Source organism: Anolis carolinensis, chromosome 4 (genome assembly GCF_035594765.1).
Source record: "Anolis carolinensis isolate JA03-04 chromosome 4, rAnoCar3.1.pri, whole genome shotgun sequence".
Taxonomy (NCBI): Eukaryota; Metazoa; Chordata; class Lepidosauria; order Squamata; family Dactyloidae; genus Anolis; species Anolis carolinensis.
This window is the reverse complement of record NC_085844.1, coordinates 213,721,533-213,728,184: the sequence shown is the minus strand read 5'-3', so window position 1 is coordinate 213,728,184 and position 6,652 is coordinate 213,721,533. Positions and strand designations below refer to the sequence as shown.

Genomic DNA, 6,652 nt, shown 5'->3' with positions numbered 1-6,652 from the left:
AAATAAGCCGCAGTAGGATTTCTAAGCATTTGCGCAATATAAGTCATACCCTGAAAATAAGACATAGTGATAGGCGTGGCTATGCAGCATACTGGTGCAGAATGGTGAAGAAGACGGGCAGCCCTTCTCATCTGCCCCATCATGACAGCTGCTATCTCGGAGGTGACCAGAGAGGTGCAGGCAGCCCCATCAACAAGGAATAAAATCACTGACAGTGTTGTTGCCAATGCACTCCGAGCTGTTACATGGATAAGAGCTGCTCATTTAATGAGAGCTCTATGGATCAACATGAAAGACTTTGGCCAATGGTTTTAAAGGAAATAGAGTTGCAAGAAGTTCAGGATGTTATTCCGGGTTTGGAGAGTTATGACGATGTTCTAGAAGAAGACGATTTAACTATATTTGAGTAAATGTAGACTGTTGCACCATACTTAATAAAAATAAGACATCCCCTGAAAATAAGTGTGCCTTCTTGAGGAAAAATAAATATAAGACAGTGTCTTATTTTTGGGGAAACACGTTGCCTTCAGTTCTAGCATATACAGGCAATCACTGAGTTACAAACATCCGATTTACAAATGACTCATAGTTAAGAATGGGGGTGAGACAACAGGAAGTGAGAGAAATCTACCCTTCCGAAGGGAAATTCACTCCTGGAAGAGTTATCATGGGGAGAAAGGGTCTCCGCTGACGCTTTATCACCAATCCTTGTTTCTTCAATAAGCCAAATTTTTCAAAATCCAATTATCATAGGGACAGAAAGTGAGGTGAAATCTCAAACCTACAGAACCTATCTTGTTTGTAACTTGGGGGCTGCCTGTAGTGTGGGTTGATCTGAACTGTAAAATCAGTGCAGTTCAATAACTCTTTAAATGTCATGGCCCGGTGCTATGAAATCCTGTGAGTTGTCATTTGATGAAGCAGAGAAGGCTAAAGACCCTGTAAAATTACAGTTCCTAGGATTTGATTTCTTTGAACCATGGCAGTTAAAGGGATGGCAAACTGTATTAATAGTGCAGATACACCCTATTCTATAGTGTAGATTCATTGAGAAAACCAAAGTGCTCTTCCAACAGGCACCAGCTAATCCCTCTGCAAAGCCAGGAATACAGCTTAACGGTGTAACATTAGAAAACGTTGACCATTTCCGCTACCTTATAATAATAATAAATAATAAAACTTTATTTATACCCCGCCACCATCTCCCCTATGGGGACTCGGGGCGGCTTACATGGGGCCATGCCCAGACACCATACAATATAACAAAATAAACAACAAATCATAACACAATATAACAGTGCAAAATCATCGAATATATATTACAACCCAAATCGGAAAAAACAATGAAAACCAGGGCAGGTCACATGAACACTTAATTAAAAACCTTGGCAGCAACCTCTCCACAAAAGTCAACATTGACACTGAAATACAACACCCCCTGAGCTCTGCAAGTGCAGCATTTTTCCGAATGAAGCAGAGAGTGTTTGATGACCGGGACATCCGTAGAGAGACCAAGGTGCTTGTTTATAAAGCCATTGTCCTCCCAACCCTGCTATATGCCTGTGAAACATGGACTGTCTACAGATGTCACACCAAACTCCAGGAGCGTTTCCATCAGCGTTGCCTCAGGAAAATCCTGCAAATCTCTTGGGAAGACAGGCAGACAAATGTCAGCGTGCTGGAAGAAGCAAAGACCACCAGCATTGAAGCAATGCTCCTACGCCATCAACTCCGCTGGACTGGCCACGTCGTCCGAATGCCCGATCACCATCTCCCAAAGCAGCTACTCTACTCCGAACTCAAGAACGGGAAACGTAATGTTGGTGGGCAGGAAAAGAGATTTAAAGATGGGCTTAAAGCCAACCTTAAAAACTGTGGCATAGACACTGAGAACTGGGAAGCCCTGGCCCTTGAGCACTCTAATTGGAGGTCAGCTGTGACCAGCAGTGCTGCGGAGTTTGAAGAGGCACGAATGGAGGGCTTAAAGGAAAAACGTGCCAAGACGAAGGAGCGTCAAGCCAACCCTGACCGAGACCGCCTTCAACCTGGAAACCGATGTCCTCATTGTGGGAGAACTTGCAGATCAAAAATAGGTCTCTTCAGTCACTTGCGGACACACACCCAAGACACCGGAAACGGAGGACCATCATCCTCGACCTACGAGGGATCGCCTAAGTAAAGTAAGTCATCCTAGGATCTCAGAATGTATACCAAGACTCTGAAACTACAAATAATAATTAACCTTATATTTTGATTACAGTTGGACCAGAAGCATATTATAGAACATTATTGAAGGACTTAACAGGGGTCACAAAAATGAATGTTGAGTTCATTGATTAGAGAGTCATAGTATACAAGTGAATTTTATAATTTTTTACATTCCTGAGGATTTGGCATCATTTGCAGACTGACTTGTACTGTACCTAGTTTTCTACTCACACAGAAAGAAGAAAAAGAGAGATACGTGTATTTGCAATTACTGAGTTCAATTCTGTCTTGTATACAATTATATGAAGAGGCCAAGAAGTTGAAAACAGAATATTCACTGGTCTGTAATGGCACACCAAGTATGGAAATTGTGTATCAATTTAAATGCTACAGGTCTGCCTTACGAACAGCTTCAGAAGTGAAGTGTAGACTGCCACCTTCTGTTAGGTTGTTAAATTAACTGATACCAATTTGTTCTTATGGGGCCAGAGGCTTGGAGGCGAAGCAGAGCTAACAACTGTACAAGAGCCACCGAAGTAGAAGTCTTTGCATAACTTTTTAAAAACCCCGGGTTCTGGAGAAGAATTCCCTTCAGAACAGTGGTTCTCAACCCAGGAAGGCTTTGGATTATGCTGGAATTAAAAACTCCATGCTGGCTGATTCTTCTGAGATTTGAAATCCGACAGATCTAGCCTCTAACTCCATTTGAGAACCACTGTTTTAGAACAAAAGATTGTTTAATTAATCAATCAATCCTAGACACCTCATGCAAGCCTGAACAGGAAGGTTGTAGGCTGAACTTGTTCTTTCTTATTAGTACTGAAACCAGAGTATTCCAGTGCCTAGTGAAGCTACAATCCCCAGTGTTTTACAACATGAGGCATGGCAGTTAGCATTGCAAATGTGTCAAAGGGCCCGTTGCAAAACAGATAGCTGATGCATAGCACTAAACTTCATCTTGATATAAAGACTGAGTCAGCTAACAATATAAAGCGATGCTAATTAAAACAAATGTGAATACATTAAAATATAGATATAGATAAGACTAAAAACAAATTGATTTTTTTGTGTGTGTCTGGAATGATCTGAGAAACTGCAAGTCACTTCTGGTGTGAGAGAATTGGCTGTCTGCAAGGATGTTGCACAGGGGACACCCATCCTTGTTGAAGGCTTCTCTCATGTCCTCTCATAAGTAGAGATTCATGTACTAAGGACTGGTATGCCATGAAGGGAATTGTTCCAGACCATATTTGACCATTATTCAGGAGCACCAACATCAATGGTCACCTGGAATAATACTATGGCCTGTTCTGGCCACCACAATGAATGAAGGATATTGACAAGCTGGAACATGTCCAGAAAAGGGTGGCCAAAATGGTCAAAGGTCTGGAAGTCAAGCCCAACGAGGAGTGGCTTAGGGAGATAGGTATATTTAACATGGAGAAAAGAAGGCTGAGTGGGGTCATGATAGCCATATGTAAATATTTGAAAGGATGTCACATTGAGGAGGGTAGAAGCTTGTTTTCTTCTGCTCTGGAGGCTAAGAGACTGAGCAATGGGTTCAAATTGCAGGAAAAGAGATTCCACCTGAACATTAGGAAGAACTTTCTGCAGGGAAGAGGTCTTTGGCAGTGGAATATGCTGCCTCTCCTCCTCTGGAGGCTTTTAAGCAGAGGCTGGATGGCCATCTGTCAGAAGTGCTTTGATTGTGTATTCCTGCATGGCAGAATGGGACTGGAATGGATGGCCCTTGGGGTCTTCTTTCAACTCTAGGATTCTATGGCCAGCTCAATAAATCTTTTGCAAAGTAACTACAGTGTAATCTCTGCTTAAGAGCATCCCAACTTAAGATCATTTTGAGTTAAGAGCTGTCGCTTAGTCTGGGTTTCACTTTGACATATGAACAGCGTTTTAAGTTACACGCTAGCGCCAAAGAGAGCTCTAGCACCACAGTACAGGGCTTTAAGGCTTCAAAGGATAAGTCTCTGTGCCTCATGCTCTCATCCACTTTGAGAGATTGAAATCCGCTTTGCTCTTGTCTGCTTTGAGGAACTTTGGGTTAGTTGATTTTATGTGGTTTTTATTCTTGGTATGTTTGGCTTCATGAAGAGAGGGAGGGAGAGAGAGCAAGAGAGGAAAGTAGGCTGGAATGAGTACAGTATGCAGAAAATGATGTTTCAGCCTCTTCACTTTGTGCTTCTTTGCCACAACCTTTTGCTTCTACCAATTTGAACATGTACAAGAACCCTGTCAATGTCTTCCACAAACACCATACTGCCCACCACCCAAGTGAAGGCTTTCATACAGGGACAATTTCATCCTAGATTCTATGTGTTTCCTCCACCACAGACATCCCAGTGTTTCTTACCTTCTCCATTGATGTGGAATTTGCATGACCCCATCTACTGCCTCTCCCTTTTCCTAATATTTTCTATGGCACACAGCAAATAGAGCAATTGATTAACAACTGAAGATACTGGAGAAGTTTGGGGATAAATTACCATGATTTATAGGAGTTGTACGTACTGGGATGTATAATTCACCTGCAATTTGAGAGCACTCTGAAGTCCACCAACAATGGACTTGGAACTAATTTGGCACACAGAAACCTCATGACCAACAAAAAATACTGTAAGTCTTTGGAGGGATTTATAGGAGTTGTAGTTCACCTACATCCAGAGCGCACTATGAACCCAAACAATGATGAATCTGGACCAAACTTGGCACGCATGCCTGATATGCCTAAATTTGAATACTAGCGGGTTTTGAGGGGAATTGGCCTCAACATTTTGGAATTGTATGTGTTATCGACCGCGATTCGGTATGGATCAGCCCCGTGAGGGAGATCCGATCCGTCTCCCAGATGAGGGAACGAACCTTGGCGAGCCGACCGAAAAGTAGAAAATAACCCAGAATATAATTTATCTGAGACTGAAAGGAAAAAAGGCTCTGCCAAGTTGAAGGAAAAACCGTCAAAGTGTTTATTAAAGCGATTCAGCTGAAAAGGACATCAAGCCGCGATAGATCGACATGCGAGATGTAACGATACAGTGAAAATAAAACTATTTTATACATTTCTAAGTTTGAAGTCTGCTTGAATCTCCCGCCCCGTCCCTCCGCCCATCTGGCTGCTGATAGGTCGAAGGCGCCGCACTAGGCGGGAGTTTGGTTTCCCACCCCATGCCTTGGCCAATGAGGAACAACCTTCGTCTCTGTCAAGGCCAATCAGGTTGGGGAAGGCGGGAGTCAGCTAGACAATGGCCCCATGACCAGCAAAAAAAGGAGGTATTTGGGAAAATTCACCTTGATTTAAGGGAGTTATAGTTCACCTACATCCAGAGAGCACTGTGAACCCAAACACTGATAGATCTGGACCAAACTTGGCACGCATGCCCGATATGCCGAAATTTGATTACTGGAGGGGTTTGGGGGGAACTGACCTTCCTTTCTAGGAACTGTAGTTCACCCAAAACCAGAAAAACTGTGACCTCCATTCATGATGGACCTGGACTAAACTTGGCACACAGAACCCCCATGACTAACTCAACCTACTGGAGGGGTTTGAGGGAACTGACTCACCATAGTAGGAGTTGTAGTTTACACTACAGCCAGAGAGCACACTGAACCCCACCCATGATGCATCTAGAGCAAATTTGCCCAACATAACTGATGGGAGTTTCTCGGGGTTAACCTGGCATGATGTCAGTTATAGTTAATCTACAACCTTGTGCATTTTGTACAATTCAAAATTGACTTTTTCAAATAATCCGGGCAACACAGAGTACCCAAACTACGTAGCAGAGATATAAAAGTCAAAAGTATGCGTACATATTGGTTGGTGGGTTTGTACCACAAAGGCTCCTACGTGGCTTAATGAATTTGGACCAAACTTGGCATACACACCTTTCATGATCCAATTTAAAAGGATTGAGGGCTTTGAACAAGAAAATAGATTTTCTTTTGAGAGCAGGGTCCCCAAAACTAACAAATGGTTTATGCAGGGCTCAAAAGGAACCACAAGATGTCAGTATATATATATAGGAAGGCAACCTGGTAATCAATGAAGCCTTGCCATGGAGACACTCTAAGAGACAGACAGAGGGTCAGAGCGTTGCCATGGAGACATTGTGAAGGAGGCCTTTTCAAAAGACCAAGCCAACATGGAAGCCTGGCGCAGAAGACAGCTGTGTGACTGAACCTAAAATCTACAGAAAGAAAATAAAATAAAATAATAATAATAATAATAATTCCTTACCGGCTGTTATGAATTGTGGGAGTTGAAGTCCAAAACACCTGGATGGCCCAAGTTTGCCCATGCCTGAGATATAGTAATGGGGGAAAGACAATGCTAATTGTCAATATGGACTCGGAAACTCACTCCTTCTTGTCACTCTAACAGATGTTCTATGTTTCAAATCGATGACGTGGGTTGGGTGGACCGGAA

The 6,652-nt window shown here is 42.7% G+C and overlaps 1 long non-coding RNA gene across 1 annotated transcript in view; it reads right to left on the bottom strand.

Annotated features, from left to right (window-relative positions):
- Window positions 1-6,645, bottom strand: part of LOC134298443 (uncharacterized) — a 28,257-nt gene extending 21,612 nt beyond the window's left edge. The window contains exon 1 of the long non-coding RNA XR_010005539.1: window positions 6,464-6,645. This is a non-coding gene — a long non-coding RNA (uncharacterized LOC134298443). The remainder of the gene's footprint in view (window positions 1-6,463) is intronic.
- Window positions 6,646-6,652: the final 7 nt, after the last annotated feature.